At 47.9% G+C, this 18,692-nt stretch overlaps 1 pseudogene; it reads right to left on the bottom strand.

Annotated features, from left to right (window-relative positions):
- Nucleotides 1-5,625: 5,625 nt before the first annotated feature.
- Nucleotides 5,626-5,822, bottom strand: LOC102538063 (ATP synthase subunit ATP5MJ, mitochondrial pseudogene; annotated as a pseudogene).
- Nucleotides 5,823-18,692: the final 12,870 nt, after the last annotated feature.

Below are 18,692 nucleotides of genomic sequence, written 5' to 3'. Positions count from 1 at the left end.
ACTCTCTTGACCTTCGCCCCAGTCCTATGCTGAATTCTCCTCTGCTCCTCTGCCCTTCATGAATATGCATATATCCTTAGCATAAAATGTTCCCAATGTTGCTGTTCAGGGAGACATTGCTTTGGGAAAGATCTTTGGTGTTCTCCTTACTTGCTGCAAGTAATAAATCCTTCCTTCTCCTGCTCTTTGGCTTGGTTGTGTCTATTGGCTCCATACCCACCAAGAGGTGAACCCAGTTTTGGGGTAACACCAATATACGGAGCAAGTAAGGAAGAAATACCCCAGTCTCTCTCTTTCTTCCTACCCTCCGACCTCCTGCCAGTCTCTCCCATTGGCTGAATCTCACCAGAAATTGAGCAGACAGAATAGCAGGAGATACATTCTGCAGAGGTCAGCCTCCTGGGGCCACAGAACAGGACAGAGGAGGGGAGGGAAGGGACTTGGTTGGGGGGCAGACAGAAAACAGCTAATGCAGAGACTTTCCAATAAGAGGTCTCCAGGGAGCTGAGGATAAAGTTGGGAGGGAAAACACCGTTTTCATAATTTTTTGTTTCCCTTATGGTGGTGTTGGTCTGTTTGGTTTGGTTATTGATTATTTTTATACGTATGGATGTTTCTGCCTTGTTTGCAGGGATAATTACATGTCAGCTACCCTTTGGAAACCTTAGTTAAACCTTCATTCACTAAGGCAGAAGGTCTCCACTTAAATAATCGGCCTTGAGAATAAAAATCTAAACAAAAGTACTCAGGAATTTGAGGGTTTGGTTTTGTTTCTTCAATTACAGAGTACATTAGCCGGAGTTCAGGAATTGGCAACGGCGCAGGTAGCATGTGCTGTTTTCAGTGCTACAGGGAAGGTTGGAAACGACTTCTGTGTTCAATCTAGATTTCCCTGTAGCTCTGAATTACACGGAAAACTTCTCTAAATGTCCTCATCTCAAATTTTAATTCCCTTAAAAAGTGAGATTTGGCTGGCTTGGGTCCTTCCATTTGCTCATATAAAAGAAGGAACATTTGTGAAAGATTTGGTTCCTCCATCCATTACAGGGAGAACAGCAGGCACTCAGTTTCTGCCCTTAAGGGAATGAAAATGGTGGTGGAATGTGCAAGTTTAGAATGAAATCTTTGGAGCAGATTCCTCACTGTTAGATTCAGTTAGAAATTTCTCAAAGCCTCTGTCGACTCCACGTGGACCAAAACATCGGGCTGAGAAACGAGACTAAGACCAAGTTGTGCATTTCATTGCCTCCATGAGGAAAACCCAGGGGCCAGGTGTCCTGCAGGTTTCCAGCGATGGCGCCTCTGCGGACACACCTGGCGACCATGTGGAGGGGGCTCAGGGTGGCACTGGTTACACTTAGAGTGCAGGGAGAAGACAAAAGGCAGTTAAAGATCAGGGAGGTAGCAGGGGTCCTCTTCACAACTCCTTTAATGGGAGCTTCTAGTAAAGTGTTCTGATTGATTTCCGACTGTGCTGTCAATACTGGGCAGCCTGACGGAAGAGATCCTCTGCATGTTGTCATCTTAAAGTTTACAGAGATTTTTGAAAAATTAGTTATCTGTGTTCATTTCCAAAGGATATTTTAAAGATCACTCCAACAAGATGCCTCCATCCCAAAGGTTAGGGTGGGCAGAAGGGGAGCCGGGGAGCCTGCGCTCTAGTTCAGGGCTTTTGACCCTCACCTCCTCCACGGGGCAAGTGGCTGAGTCTCCTTGTGGTTTGATTTCTCAGGGAGGAAGCGAAGATGAATATCTCTGCCTCATTGCCTCATCGAAGGCCGACAGGGAGAGAACTTGTTCAGGGCTTGAAGAAGCACAGGGCATCGTACAAAGGCACAGTGCCACCCTGCCAAACACCCAGGGGTGCCAAGTGGGTTTGGTTCCTGATGGGGAGGAAACAGGAGGGGGTGGGACTGTTCACCAGCAGCGCAATGAGTATTCACTGCGATTTCTGCACTGTCTGGACTTGGTGGCTGTCAGAGGAGGTCAGCTGCGGGGATCACACAGTGACATCAGCACCTCCCGGGTCTGAGACACTCCGAATGCTATACGCACTAAAGATGGCACGTGGCAAGGATGCGGCATCCCCTGGGCTACAGACAACCTCTACTGCAGTGCTTTTCTTCCATTTCGATTGTGCTGCCTGATATAAGACTGTGTGGGTGGGGCTCTCAAATCATACCAGCCGGGAAGGTGTGGCCAAGGGAGGGTAGCTCGCTGGGTCCTTCGCCTGCACTCCCCGACTACCCCCAACACACTCACAAAGTCCCCCCAGATTCCTGCCAGGGTTGTGGTCACTCCCATGAGTGTCCCTCAGGGATTTTACCTCTGAATTCAGGAGCACCACTCTTCCCTGCTCACTTGTCCCTCTGGCTCCCGTGGGGCCAGTGACATGGTGTGTCCCTCACGGGGATCTAGGTTTCGTGGCCTTGACCTCCCTCTTAGTGAAGTCCACTTAGTCGCACCTCTAATTGTCAGTGTCGGGCTCCCTCCTTCCCTCCACGTGAGCCTGGTCGTACCCCTGGGGTAAGGTAAGGACTCACCATTGGTGACGAATGAAAAAAAAATTGAAATCCTTCCATAGGGATACTCGGAGTCCTACAGTGACCCTGGTGCTACAGTTTTTCTTTTTCTTCATTTTTTATTTCAGTTTAGTCACCTCCCCTTCCCTGCCACTTGGGCCTTCATTTAAATTCCCTAGGGGCCAAGTTCAAAATCATCCCCTGCCATTGATACTGACTAGACATCCAAACAGGTCTTCCCAGGCTCTTGATGGGCACTCTGTCTCCATCCAGTCTGCTCCCAGGAAAGGAGGGAAAGCAAGGCTTTTCTGTCTCACCCCACAGGTGTCTGAGGGTCCCCATTCCGGGGTTGCCATGACACCCTGGGGCCAGAAAACCTCTACCTCCACTTGGAGAACCTCAATACCTCGCGTGGGGCAAACATGCTATCCTTTAAACTGTAGATTTAACTTCAGACCAAGACAAATATGGAGTTTTGAGCTCAAACGTATTAAAGGGATTTATGCGTGACTAAAAATAGAGAAAAATTCATTACATTCTTTTCTTGTAAGAAGCGGGATTTACTTTGCCAAATGTGTCTCAGAAAGTGCATCTTTTTTTTTCCCTGTCTGTAGTCATATTCGCTGCCGTTCCCAGCAGGGCTGACTGTCCATTCAGTAATGACAACATAAGGGAATCCTGGATAAAATACAGCTTTAGCTCAAGCGGACATAGGTGTGCCTCGCTTTAAAGAACAGAGATATTCTTCAAAGTGATTTTTTTTCTGTAAAGCAACTAAGAAATACCAGAAATGCACCAGAAGGGAAATGAAAAATGTGGCTCAGGCTCCAGACTAGGGCGGTGGGGGCCGGGCAGGCGGCAGGAGCGGCGGGGGAGGGGCAGAGCACAGCCTCAGCCCCGCTGGGGAAGGATGCCCGCGGCTCTGGCCCCTGGGACTGTCTGGGGGCTCCAGGAAGCTGGGGCTCCTGCCTGCCCAAGGGGAACATTGCCAGCGGGGCCAGGAGCGCTGGGCTCCCCTCCCCCGCTCCCTTCTGGCCTGCCTGCCTTGCACCATTATCAGCCCAAGGCAGAGACAGCGAGAGATGGGGCTACCCCTTGGAGAGGATCCTGGAGCCAATAGGAAAGCAGCCTCTGCTTCATGGACAATTTACAGCGGCTGTCTGAAGCGCAGTTGCTTCTGCGGATACAAGGTACAGTGGGTACAGCTCGGAGGAAGGCGTTTTCTGTCCTGGAGATGTTCTGTGCCTATTCGAGAAGCTGCCTTTTAGGCAGACAAATGGCTGATAGAACCCAGATGCCCACTGGGGCCTCGCTGACCTTGGAGGTGAGGGAACCTTGGCTTCCTAAACCCTTGGTGGCCTCAGGCTGACACTCCTGAACACCCCCAGATTCACTCTCTGTCCAGACCGCACCCGCCTCGTCTCCCATGTCCTTCTGCGCTGACGTGGGGTCGGGGCAGTGGCCCCCCCCCGGGGAATCCGCTTTTGCAGAAACATCCTAAGTCGACCTGCCTGGAGGTCGAGGTTGGGGCGCGCTCGGGGCAGTGCAGCATATCCTCCACTGCCCACAACCTCAAGCCCTCCTCTCGCGAGGTCTCCGCTGGCGGGCGATGAAGACGTTTTGGAACTGGATGGAGGCGATGGTTACACAACACTATGAATGTGCAAGACACCACTTTAAAGTGGTTTATCTTCTGTTATGTGAATTTCAACTCAATAAAACCCCCAAACCAAACACCTCCCCTTCCATCCCTCCCTCAGGTCAGACCAGCCTTCTCGGCTGACTGCTGAGCCCCCACACTTCTGCTCACACGTGCCTTGAGGGTATCAGCTTTCCAGGGCCTGGCCTGGACCCACCCACCCCCAGAAAGGTCAGTCAGAGGAAAACAGTGACACTTCTCTCTGTTCCGTTGACTTGAGCAAGGAGAGGTGAGGAGCCAGCGAGAGCAGAGAGAGGTTTGCTCTTTAGAGACCGGGGGTGTCTGGGTATCCCATCCCCCACGTAGCTGGCCCCCGAGGGTGGGATCCACAGCTCTGGCAGCCCTACGAAACCCCTCCAGCTCCCAGAGAGGAGAGATTGGAGGTCTACAGCCAAGGGATCAGGTGCAATGACAGCAGCCTGCCTCTGCCTGTTTCTTGCTCCTTGGCCTTGAGGGATCCTCCAGCCTCTCTGCACTTTGTTCCCTTCACTGCTGCATGGGATCATAACAGTCCTTGCCTTACCTGGTCATGGGAAGTGGCCAGCATGCAGTGAATGACAGTGACGGTTAATGTTAGAGATGACAGCTGCAGCCACCCCAGAGCACCGCCAGCAGAATTACTTGGCAATGTGGAGTTTTGGCTTGGAGTTTCTATATTCCAACTATATCCACCTTCATTCTTAGGATTCCCAGGGAACCTGCCCAATGGGGATTCAGAAACTGGCGCCCACAGGACTGCGAGATGCCTGGAAGGTAGGTGGCCGGAGGTCTCCGTGCCTGGGCATCAGAGTGTTACAATTCAACTGAAGCTTGCTTAATGGCTTCTATTTGTATCCATTACAGTTTACAAAACACTTTCACAATAATTTTCTCACTTGTTCTCACAACCACCACAGGAAGCAGATTTCATCCCGCTCTTCAGAGATGAGAAAGCTGGGACTCAAAGAGGTTAGGTGACTTGCCCAACGTCACCCAGCCCAGAGCAGAGCCAAGAGTCAAAACCAGGAGTCTGACTCCCATGTGACCTCCCAGGTGGGTGCTCCACCCGTGGAGCCAAGGTCTTCCTCCTCTGAGCACAGCCTCATGGCCCGTGCAGGGCTGACAGCTGGTGGGCAAAGTGAAAGGAAGAGTCACGGGTCCTGCCCCCAGGATGCGCACAGTCTACATGGGACAGTGAAGGTTCTGTGGTTCCTGGTCCCTACAGTTGCTGACATGTATTCCTCAAATCTCCAGGGCATCTTCTAATGAATTATCTTATTTTCTTCAAGGGCATATTGGTTTTTGTTTTTTGTTTTTCTTCACGGATCTCACAGGTATGTTTATTCATGCATGAGGTCAGTGGCACATCTACAAGTCAACACGACGTCCCATGCTCCCAACCAACACGGCCAGACTGATGTTCTGTCCACGTAAAGCTCGTTATTGGTGAGCACGAGCAGGCGCAGGACTGGAAGCTTTCGAGGCTTTACTTCTTTCATCAGCACTCCTGATTTTATAAGCGTGAAGCCCATCAACCCCGTTCCTACACAAATCTCCTGGTAAACGTGGGTACAGTAGGGCTTCATGGGGATCCAAACACTCTTATTAAGGCTTTGCCACATCTTGGTGCAGGGCCAGCGGCTCAGGCGGCCCTAACCCAGAACCAACGGCTCAGAAAGTTCTCTTCTTGGGCATACCGTGATGCTGAGCTGACTGTCAGCGTGCTGAGGGCCGTGGCCCTTAGTCCATATGGAGCTCTGCATATGGAGAAGGTGCCCAGGCTCACCTGGCCTTGGCTCCATTTTCTTACTTGTCAAACGGGGATCATCAGAGCACCTACCTCACAGAGTACATTAATGAGAAGATCTCTATATAAGATACTTAGTGTGTGTCCCAAATTATTGATATCATCCACCCAAGCATGCTCTGCACTGACCATCAACAGTAATAAGCAAATTCGACATCAGCTGATCCCACGTGTTTTACCCAATGATTGTGTCCTGTGGGATTAGCTGCAATTAACTAACTCAGAGTTGGATGGCCTTTATTCCTACCCACAGGCATCTGCACACAGATGAGAAATCTACAGAGCACTGAAAACATCATCATAATGAATGGCAAGTAGTAAGATTCTACTCTGAGAGTTTTTTTACAACCTCAGTCACAGAAGAAATTTGGAGGAGAACATTCAATCATGAAGATATTTTTATATCTATTTCACATAAGTGTCAGATTAGGGAATAGACTTTAATTAGCTTTTGATATATATGCTTAACCTCTGTTTCACATACATGTAGAGGAAGTTTTATAAAAGCTACTAAGACACAATAAAATAGATTAAGAAGATGGAGTGATATGTCCTTTTTAAGAAAGACTTTGAAGAATATATAAAAAATGGCAATCTACCACTCTCATCATTTTGTCCATTTAAAAAAAAAAAAACCTAAAATAAGATATTCAAAAGAGGATGTTTCTCAAAGAAGTACTGAAGGTGAATTACCTTCACATGCGATGCAATTTGGGTCAGTCACCATTTTTAATAAAACTGATTAATGACTCTGCCTGAACAAAATAAGGAAGTGAGTAATCAGGTGGAATTTATGTTATTTTAAAGCTGGAATAAAAATCTATGGGATGGAAAAGAAAAGCCTTCGGGGCCTTGGCCAAGTTCTTCAGTAATCAGGAGGCTGAGCCGAGTGTCTGCCCTCAGGAGCTGGCGTCCCGTCTCACAGACAGAGTCTATTAAAAATTAACAAAATAGTTTAGATGACTATTTTAAGTGTTATGAATTGGCAAATGGCAAATACCTAGCTGAACAGATGACTGGTTTGGATTCTTAATAGCCAATTGTGAAGGAAATGGACCACAGCAGGCTTTCAGACAAAAGTGGCCGTCAGCACAGAGACGGAGGCTCAGGGGACCTCTGAAAGTGAGGGTCAGCAGTTCCCCTGGGAGCGAACAGGAAAAGCCAACTCTAATTCCCCATCAGTTGTTGAGCATTTTCTAGCAAATTAAGGGTAAGTCAAGAATTGAGGGCAGAAAGAGGAGGGGGTTCTGCATTGGAGTGAGTCTCAGGAAAGGGGGAAAGTCAGCATCGGGGGAGGGTGGCTATTCTGGGCATTATGCAATAGTTTAGTAATCTGGGGTCCTTTTTTAGACCATAGTATTAATTACATTTTGTATTTTCTGTGTTTCCTAATGCTTTGACACCTTGGGGTCTGGATACCTCTAGAGAGAATGAGGCATCCCCAGGGCTGGCCAACTCCTAGACCTGGGAGCCTGCCTTTCATATGCAAACTAACCTATAGATTCCACATCCCCAACCATCTCATCTACTCAGGGTCACTCATCCCCTCCCCTAATCACCCCAGGGCCAGGACCAGACAACTAGGGACAGCCCATAAGTCGCAGAGAGGCTGAAATTACTCACACTAGCCAGTCCTCAACTGCTTCTCCTGCCTCCCTGCCCTGCCTGTCCCTTCCTACAGGAACCACAGGAAAGGCTCTTACCCGCCCACATCTTCCCCTTTCTCTCTCTGCCTCCTGACCCACCCTGGTGCTTCCCCCGTGGCCCTGCCTGGCATGGCCTGCCCCCTCCTGTTGGGAACTGTGAGGAACAAACTATATTTTCCATAGGTCTCCTAATCTGCTGGCCTCCCATAGCTGAACAGTAATAAAACTTACTTTTTAAAACAGCCATGCCAAATATCCCTGGCTTCAAAGGAGCCCCACCAAAATGTGATATGTCCAGAGCAGGCCAGGCTGAGGAAGTGCGTCTGAGCTTCAGAAAGTAGGTCTCCGTGCCTGCACAAGTAACCTGGACTTCATTCTGTGGACAGCAGGGAACCTCTGCTACCTCCTGAGCAAAGGGGAAATGATCGCCTCTGTACTGGAGGGAGATGGATCAGGCCTGGACGGAGGGAGGCATTGTGGAGGCAGGGAGGCCTGGGAGGAGGCTGGCATAGCTGACTAGACAAGAAGGCCAAGCCCAGGGCCATTGTGCAGGGAATACAAAGAGCACTGTAGGTCAGAAAGGCAAGATTTGCCAACCAATGAAATCCAGTGGCAGTGGAAGGAGAATGCAAGTCACTGGAGCTTCCAAACACTGGCCTCTCCAAAGGCAGGAGCAGGACAAAGAGTGATGTAAAGAGGAAGTCTGGAAGTAGGGGGGTAAGTGGCTTCTTCATTTTCTCTTTCAAACTGGGGTGCTAGTGATCATCACATAAGCCTTCATTGCCGGAGTACTGACTTGCTGAGCGCCTCCCAGGCCCTGTCCTAGGTGCTGAGAAGAAAGCAGTGAATGAATGAACTAAAACCGGCCACGCACACAGAGCTTATACCCCAGTGTCAAACATACTGCTTTTTCTTTAAGGAGCAGCATAACCCGGAAGCTGCGGGCCATAGACTCACCCACACACCCTTCTCTGGTGACTTGCTGTTCATTTCATCCCTGAAAACATGCTCACATCTGCCTCATCAGCCTTGCTCACACTGATGTGAAGACAGCATCAGGGTTTTCAGCGGACAAGCCAGAGTCGGCTGCGCGAGCTTAGAAACCCGTATTTACTCATTCGCCCCTTCAGTTTATCCAACAAGTGCTAATGAAAAGAGACGAAGGAATCACGTGGGTACCAGACGGATGTGAGCCAGGCCCAGGGAGGGCGAGTCCTCCGTGCTTGCCTGCTCCTGGTTCCTGGCCCGGAGGCAGGGAAGCCCTCTCCCCTGGTCTGTCCTTCCCTCACATGGTGCACGCCACTGCTTTTGTTTCACTTCTGCCTGCAGAAGGACCACTTCACATCCAACTCCTTCTCGAACACAAAGCTTCAGAGTCAGAGATCAACAGCAAAAGCCACAGATGAGGAACAGAGAGAAATGCACCGAGTGGGCAAAGCCTTGCAAAGTGTACCGGCAGTCGGGTGAGGGCTTTTCCAATGCCTGTCTCACCTCTGCCTCCGACATCTCCTCTGGCTGTGGGTGAGAGCTGTCTTAGTCAGCTCAGGCTGCTGTACCAAATAGCAGCTTGAACAACAGACATCTTATTTCTCACAGTTCTGGGGGCTGGGAAGTCCAAAATCAAGATGCCAGACAATTCGTTTCCTGGTGAGGACTCTTTTCCTGGCTGGCAGATGGCCGCCTTCCCGCCGTGCCCTCACACGACAGACAGAGACATCATTTTTCTCATGTCTGTCCTTACGAGAGCACCAATCACAGCAGGAAGTCTCCATCCTCATGACCTGACTCCCTAATTCCCTACCAAAGGCCCCACCTCCAAACACCATCACATTGAGGATTAGGGCTTCAACATATGAATTTTGAGGGGACACAGCATTCAATTCACAGTTCCTCGATTGGCCCAAGGGCCATAAATGGGCCCTTCAGTTTCTCTCATTAGGGATGAATTTGTGTCGAGATTAAAAAAAATCCAAGCAGAAGGTAAAAGATTTTTACCACTTAATAGTGCCAATTTTATCATCACTTAGCATAACTTCTTTCTGACAATTTTATCATCACTTACAATAACTTCCATTAGGGTAATAAGGCATTAAGTAGATGTTGATTGCAAATAATCTGGTTACATTCACTAATTATATGAAGACTGATTTTTTTCCTGTTTAAAATATAATTTAAACCATCGCTACTTCTTAAAAACAAGACCTATCAAAGTAAGGAGACACATAGGCTACAGAGATAGGAAACGAGATTTTCACATATTTGGCAAGTGCCCAATTACAAGGTGAAAATAAATGGAGGCTTCGTCTTCAGAAATAAGCAACGTAAATGGCTCGCTCTAGTTGATTTGCTCTCACCTTCTCTCCCTTGGGGTCAAATTAATATGTTTACTCCCCACAAGCCATTTTATACAGTGGAAAATATTGATGCCCAGCTGCTGTCTCATGGAGGTGGTGGGCTGGGGGAGGGTCTCCCTAACACATGGTCTGTACAGAGGTGAAGGGCAAATTGCCAGGCTCTGAATTTTATGAGACTTTCATAGCTGGAACATGCTAGAAGAAGGTGTAGAATGGCTTTGGATACATTATATTCTTAATAAAGGCTATTACAAAGTTTTGTAAGGCTGGCCATTACAACTCTGGCTTTCCGGTAGCTATCATAACTCAGTGGAAACAATGATACTGCTATTACTACTATGACCACTATTACTACTATTAGTAGTAGTACTACTATTACTACTACTGTTACTACCACCACTATTACTACTACTGTTGTTTTTATACTAGTAGTAGTACTATTATTGCTACTGTTACTACTATACTACTACTATTGGTAGTAGTAGTGATACTATTACTGCTACTGTTACTACCACCCCTATTACTACTATTAGTAGTACTGCTACTATTGCTACTACTGTTACTACCATACCACTATTACTACTACCACTGCTATTACTACCACTGTTACTACTATGCTACTACTAGTAGTAGTAGTACTGTTACTACTACAGTTACTACCACCCTATTACCACTATTAGTAATGCTGCTACTATTGCTACTACTGTTACTACCATACTACTAGTAGTAGTAGTAATAGCAGTGGTAGTAACAGTACTATTAGTACTACTATACTACTACTATTATTACTACTACTATTACCACTACTACTGGCAAATTGCTGCTTGAATATTGGCAAGAACAAAGTTTCAAATTATTTTTTCCAAATAGATAGAATATCCTTTGTTTATTCTCAAGTGTATAAGATATTTAATAACACCCTGAGCATCTAAACTAGACTTAGGTTGTCAGAGACGCCCTTTCAGGTTCTTTTGCAACTGGAAAGGACTCCCTTCTATCCATGGACATTTTCTAATCTATTTTTCAGTAATGAGTTCAGATCTTTTTGGCTTGAAGGGAATAAACAATAACTCAGATTTCATTTAAAAATAATAATAATGATGACAATGATGGTTTACACCGTATAATGTTGTCAACTACTTAAAAACAATTTTATTTCCTCTCTCTTTCTTTAGATGATCCTGAGCGCTAGTTGAACACATGTTAATTGTTGAACCTTACAGATTAGGGGGCTGTTTGCCCAGTTTTATACATAAGGAACCAAGGCTTAGAGAAATCAAGTAACTTGTGCAAGGTCACACAAGTAAGTGTCCACACTGAGAACAGAAGGACCCAGATGTCCTGACCAACAGCCTTTCAGCCAGCGGACATGAATGCCTGGGAGAGGAAGTGCACACGCTCTCCTTTTAATGTACTTTAGTCACAATCTCCCCGAGAATGAGTCTTGCATGAGCACATGACTTTTAGTGTTAGATCTGGCCAGTTTGGGCCAATGCAAGCAGCCTGACCCATCGTGTAGTATGAGGTCTGTTTTTGGCACAGCTACCATCAAGTCCATATGAAGAGGTTGTGAGACAGCCAGCTGCATGCCCTTCACTTGTGGAGTCGGCACACGCAAAGGGGCTTTGGGGACACCAGTGGCGCCATCCAGCTGCTCACTGACTTTGCACCCAGATGCACCCCTTGAGCAGATCAGTCACTCTGGTTTCCCCCTGTAAAAAGCAGTTAAAGGTGGGCATCCATTCTTTCTCCCAGGAGGTTTCCAAAGAGAAAGCAAATAATTCAGCATAATTCAAACCCTTAAGTCCGCTAAGATTTGAGCTGGTGCCTTCTGATTACTAGCTGCTACCCCATAGGGTGTGCTGATTCCCACTGATTCACTGCTACCGTACTGGGTATTCTGGGGAGTGTGGAGGGGGAAAAATTTTTAGATCAAGACAGTCTAGCCCAAGAAGATCAAGAAGCTCCTCAGTACAAGCTTTCCTTTTCTTGCCAGCTCTCCCATCAGTATACACACCCCACAGTTTGAATCACAGAATCCTGGGTCCTAGGGCTGTTCTGGAGTCAAAGGAAGCAAAGTTTCTTTACATATTCCTGGGACGAACACTCCCAACCTGAATTTTAAGGTGTCTTTCTGCTGTAACATTCTTTTATACTGCAAGGTGCATTTCTTAAAGTATAGAAAAGAGTTGCTTGGTTTCCTTAAGGTAAAATCACCAAGGTAAGTTTTTTTTCCCCTTGGGAGTTTCCAAGGTGTGTCAACGCCACCCCCCACCACCATCACTCCATCGTGTTTTTGAATGTCCTTTGCGAGAATTTAAATGAATACCCTGCAGTCCCAATGCTGACAATCTTTATATTAACAAGAAGACAGGTCTAATTATTCCCAATTCTGCTAAAATTAGGCACAAATGTTCAATTTTCCACGTGTTCCTCTTAATTAACAATGAAACAAAAGAGAAAAAGAAACCATCAAAATTCTATAAATAAAAACAGATGGAATGCAGTGTTGGACGCTCTCTTCTATGAGAATATTCCCTTTAATAAAATTCATTGGTTAATTTGCTTGATAAAAGCAGTGTTAAAATTAAATAAGAATTAACATACACTGGGTAAATATTTGTGGTTCCCTGCATGTACTATCATGATAAAGGTAATTTGGCTTAAAAGCAGTCATCATCTTTCTTCATAACTGATAAAGCATTACTAATTGGGTGTGTTAATATGGTACAATATGGAATTGAATAGAGATTTTATCTTAATAACGTCTCCATTAAATTAAAGGCAGTGTTGGATGACAGCAAAAATAAGTCTGTTTATTCCGAACTAGCACATCAAAAGAACCGTGGGGAGATGGTACGGGAACTAACATTGTCGATAGCTGGTAATGCTACATTTACAGAGATTGTTGTAAACAACACTTTTTAGGGGGATGTTCTAGATGATGTTTTATTGAGAACAGCGATACTTTAATTACAGTGCAAAAGATACCAGTCTTTCCTTTCTGTGTCTGATAGGGTATTTCTGTAAGCAGGATGCTGGCCGGGAAATGATTCGACTCCGATGCAATGAAATTAGCATCCTTCACAGCTATTTCGCCGCCCCTGCCCCTCTGCTAGCAGGAGATGAGTGGCCAGGGATTGCCACGGAGAGAACTCCCCAGCTCGTGGGAGTGCATAATGGCGATTTAACTGCAGGGATGCTGGTGCCACGGTATAGCTCTCTCCTCCAGACCCCGAGCCCTGTCTCTGGGGGGCTGGGGTGTGCGGGGCTGCACTCCATCCCATGGTGGCTCTCAGCTGTGTCCCTGCCAGGCTGGAGGGGCAAGATGCCCATCGGGGGCTGCCCAGCACGAGGCCCCAGGCCTGAGAAACCCACCTCCCTTCTCCACCTGGGTCTGGGCCGCCTCATGTGATAAACACATCATTGCCACAGCACTGGCTGCCCTGCAGGACCAGGAGACGTCTTGAGTATCAGTTGTTTAGTCTGTGAATGTGTTTGTTTTTAAAAGCACAGGCCACAAACGGCCTACTTTGAGGCTGTGGATTTGGTGTGAACATGAGAACCCCCTCCCCCACCCCGCCCCGAGCGTCACTATGTGACCACACGCCCCTGTCCTGTCCTCACCTCTGGGGGCGGGCAGCCCAGCCCCCCCCACATGTGCAGAGCCTCGGAAGACCTATCTCTTGACAGCTGATTTCAAGCACATACGTCACCCAGGCGTGTCTGATACGAGTGTAAACAACCAGAGTAGTTGTCAAGACCTGGCTAAGAGTGAAAGCAGTTCGGGAATAAGTACAAATCCCCCCAAGATACACCGCTCAGAAAAAATCAGTCGGCAGAATCGGATGCCAACCCTATTTTTACACCAACCCGACTGAATTCTCAAACCCCGGCAAACAAGGAAATCCCAGTTCAACGTAAAGTGGGACATGTAATAAATAATGAACGGCACTAACAGCTTAGCATCGTAAGGAGACAGACAGAAAACCTCTCTCCCGAGCTCATTGCTTCCAAAGCTAGAGAAAGGGCTTCTGGACGCGTTCAGGGTGGAGGGTTCAAGCCTGAATTTCAATAAGGTGGGAACACTCTTTTCCCAGAAATACAAGATTTTCATGTCTCCCTGTTAGAAAATACAGAAATGATGGCATTCCTCTGCCTCGCCCAGGGCTCAAAGGCAAAACCTCAGGCTCCTAAAGGTTGGAGTCAGTGGAACCAGGGGAGATGCTGCTGGAGCTTTGTTTCCTACAGAAGTGTTACAATGCCATCATCTGTCCAGGAAAAGAAAGGAACCCCCTTCCCTGTGCTGCAAGTTACCAGCAAATTGCAGTGTCAGGAATAAAGGAATTATTTCCATGAGAAAAGCATGACCAGCCATGGGTCTTAATGGGCTGAAATGCCCAGGACCTGTTTCTCAGAGACTCCGAAGGCCTGGCGTTCCGGACCCACAGCGAGACTGAGTCGGCCTGGCCCAGATCAGAGAGCGGGCTGGGGCTGGTTGTCACCCGGCTGTCTCTGCTCTGAATTACCTGCGCTGCCTCAGTGCATCCTTATTCCCTTTCGAGAAAAGATGGCCATTCACAGATGGACACACCGAGGCACAGGTCATCTTTGGGGAGCTCATTAACCAGTGATGCCAGCCCTTCCAGCTCTCCGGAGCCACTCATTCCCTGGCCACCATCTTCACTGAACTTATTTGACTATATCCCTTCTCCTTGAGAGAAGGTCACAGATATGTGCCTATAACCTTCGATTCACTTGTCAAGAAACTCCAGCCTGGACTCCAACCCCCTCTGCCTCAATTCCAGTGATAACCAGGGTCCCTTTCAGACTTGCAATTCTCAGCTGTTTCAAAGGACCTCTGCTGGTATCATCATCGTTACCAATTACCAGTAAGGCTCTGGTGGTGGAATGGCCCCAAGAAGTTGTCAAGAGCAAGGTTTGCACAAACAGATTATCAAAAAGACTCTGATTGGGGTTTAGGGTCTGGCAGAGGATGGCTTCCCCTGGGAGACCAGAGCCAGTAGGTGACCTGAAGCGTCACAATTACAGCTCCTTGCACTAAGTAGCCCAGTTCCTTTCCAGAAATCATGTGTTTAAAAACAATGATTTTGGAATGCTGCAAATACCGAGGTGCTCCAGTTTTGTAACCGAGCAGGACCCTGTGGGGCCTTCCAGGGTCAGACCCCTCCCCCGTATTGTCTGCTGCAGCTCCTCTCTGAAGCACCCAGATAATAGCATCTCATGTACATTTCCTGAGTTTTTCAGATGCTAAAAACCAGCACCAAAGGGAAGAAATTAACTACTTGATGATCAAGAATGTGTAGCCCCCAGATCTCTTGGCGCCTAGGGGTTCATAGTGTTGACCGCCCTGTTACCTCAGCATCAACCAGAGAATTGTACACAAACCTCAATGGTTCAGTTTGGCTTCGGGGTGCAGCAGGCACACAGACTTGCCTTTGGTAACAGTTTTGCCACCATGCCTCAGGTGAACTTTTCAACCCACGACGCAGATGAACACAAATGAATAGTAACACAGGCAGTCAAGGCAAACCCAAGTTCCAAATGTCAGAAAACAGGGGAGCAGGATAAGATGAACTTACCTCAGTTGCAGCTTGCTTCTTCCAAACCAAGAGAGTGAGAGACTCCAGCAAGACACCGCTCCTGTCTTCCGTGATGCAATCGCATGATGGTGGTCGGGTCGTCAAGCACCTCCAGTCTCTTTACCATATTCTGTTGGTTAGAAAAAGGGTTTTATATTTTCTAACTCTGTTAAAAACTCCTAACTTCCCACTTTGTGCATCCATTCTTCTGCCGAGTTCTGTGGTCATCTTTACGACGATCATGACCTTGAACCCTTTACCGGGCAGATTACCCATCTTCATTTCACTTACTTCTTCTGAGGTTTTACCTTGTTGCTTTGTTTGGCGTATGTTCCTCTGTCACCTCATTTCTGCTGCTTTTATTTCTCTGTATCTGGTAGGTTGGTTATACTTCCTGACCTTGGAGAAGTGGCCTTTGTAGGAGACGCCCTATGTGTCCCAGCAATGTACCCTACTCTGGTCACTAGAGCTATATGCTCTGGGGGTGCCCCCTCTGTAGGCTGCGGGGGTCCTTCTCTCCTGGTGGGCTGACTACTGTGTGTGGTCCGGAGGCGTGACTGGCCCCCAGACCCAGCTGGCTGGCAGGCTTTGCCTTGTAGGAAGGCTTCCAGCTGCTGGTGGGTGGGGCCAGGTCACCAAGTGGCTGGCTGCAGAGCCCTGGGGGGGTCCAGGGGCTAGTGCTGGCTCACCGGTGGGCAAAGCTGGGTCCCAGGGTGGGTGAAACTAATATAATATTGTAGATCAACTATACCTCAATTTTTTAAAAAAATGCAGGAAAAGATCATAGGTCCTGCCCAATCTCAAGGGGGGAGGATTGTACAAGTTGAGAACACCGAGAAGTGGTGATCGTGAGGACACCATTTGTGACTTTTTGACATGACATACGATTACCAGATTCAGGACATTTAACATCGATGCTGTGCTTCTCAGGGTACCAGCCCCTGATGTCAGTTTCTCCCGTTACTGGGGATGTGAACGCTGATCGTGTGGTGAAGGTAGTGTCTATCAGGATTCTCATGTGTAATAAATTTACCAATTTTCCTTTTGTAATTACTGAGTCATAACCTGTTCGTCATCAAATTTTTACTCACTAATTTTTAGCAAAATTGATGCTTCTTTGCCTGAATCAACTGTTAACTGTGATAGCTGCAAATTGGCGACTTTGTAAATTCCATCAGTCTTTTTATCTTTATTAGTTGGCGTTACTGCTAAGAAAGAGCTTCTCCTTTTCCTGCATGCCTGTGAGTCTGTATGTGGGTACAGACTCATGATTCCTGTTACTTTAATGGTTTAAAATCTATTACGGTCCTTATGTACTTTGATGTTCACATTGTCCCAGGTTTGGTCAGTGGGAACACCGCCAGGCTGGCCCCTACTTCCTGAGTCCTTTTAACACGCCCCCATCATTCTCTGAGTGCTTTCTTACTTTCCGGCATATCACGGCGACCTGGGTCCACCTGGTGCTTTTCTGCCTCAGCCCTGGAATCAGTCAGCGACGGGGATGTTATCTCCAGGTCACACGCATGGCCATCAGAGCAGAGCCAGGCCTGGACTCCGGCCCCCCTGACTCAGAGCCCTGCGCACCATACGCCTCTCCTCAGAACCATTTGTAACGAGGTACCAAAAGGAATCCTTTCCTTTAAGGTTTTCTTAAGCCTCACCCATGGCTGCCCTACTGTGCTTAGCCTGGGAGCTGTGCCTTCTGCCCAAGCCAACCCCGGCCTGCACATCCAGTACCACGCCTAGTTTCACTACAAGCTGTCAGCTCCACGTGGCTGGATGGTGGTGCCAGGTTAGCGGAGTCACACTGGACCCCAGGTGCTGCAGTCTCTGAGCATGCATGCTCCTGGCTCCAAGCCAGTCTGAGGACCTTTCTTGATCATCCAGACTACCTCCAGGGCCCATGTTCTAAGGGCTATGGTGATTCAGGGAAGGGCAGCATCCCCGTCTCTGCCCAGAAGTCCTCAGTGTCTAGTTCACTGAAAGTAAGCAGTCTTCCTCCTTATTCACTACAAAGTAATAAATACAGGGGGGAAGGTGTAGCTCAGTGGTAGAGTGCCTACTTAGCATGCACGAGGTCCTGGGTTCAATCCCCAGTCCCTCCATTGAAATAAATAACTAAACAAAAAACCAAATTACCCCCCAAAATAAAAGTAAATTTAAAAGTAAATAAGCAAAATAATTTTTAAAAGAAAAAATACATCAAAAAAAGGAGTAATAAATACAACTTCCTTTTTTTAAAGGTTTTTTTGGGGGTAATTAGGTTTATTTATTTTCAGAATTGAGAATAGAATATTTTTAGGCTACAAAGCTGGGGTGCAGGGCTGGGCCTCATTCTCTCTTCCCATCACCTCACCAGGTCAGCCCGTGTTCCAGGACAGGTATCCCCTGGCCCTGGCCCCTGTCCTCTTCACTGGCCTCCCTCCCCAGCCACTTGAGGTTTCCCTGCACGATCTGGAGCTTGGCCTGCACGGCTAAGGGAGGGCTTCCGAGCGGGGATGGGGCTTGGCCCTTGGGGGGAGGATGCCTGGCATCAGTCCCGGAAAACACTCCTGGGACAGGACCTGGGGTGGAAACAGAACCCACTCCCGGGACTCTGCTTGGAAACTTCATTGGAAACCCTGTGAACAAGCCAGACTGTCCACCATGGGACTGACGCTCAAACAAGAGCGTTGTAATGACTCAGGGTAGGGCGGACACCTGGCTTCCCGGCAGCAGCTGAGAGGTTACGGGGTTGGGTCTGGATGCGGATGGGGGTCCTGTGGGCTACTTGCTGTGGGGCCTTGGGCAGAGCTCTTAACCAGATGACAGGTTAAGCATGTCCCCACCACCCACCCAGGGGCTTATCTATCCTAAAGTTAACGAAGCCTAGGATTTTTGTAGTTGTAGTTTCGTGTCATTTGTTGGGGGGGGGGCATCCTCATATTGCATAGCCTGCAAAGACTTGGCTCCACCCCACCACTCCTATGGGCCAGTGAAGGGACAGTCCTTTCTCCCTAAGGAGTAAGTGCTGCAGGTGGAGGTGACAGCGTTCGGAGCACGGAGCCCAAGGGCGACGCCAGGATTCCCTGGAAGGGAAACA

This window comes from Vicugna pacos, chromosome 28 (assembly GCF_048564905.1).
Source record: "Vicugna pacos chromosome 28, VicPac4, whole genome shotgun sequence".
In the NCBI taxonomy this organism is placed as follows: domain Eukaryota; kingdom Metazoa; phylum Chordata; class Mammalia; order Artiodactyla; family Camelidae; genus Vicugna; species Vicugna pacos.
Note: the sequence above shows the minus strand (reverse complement) of the source record. Positions and strands in the feature narration are given on the sequence as shown.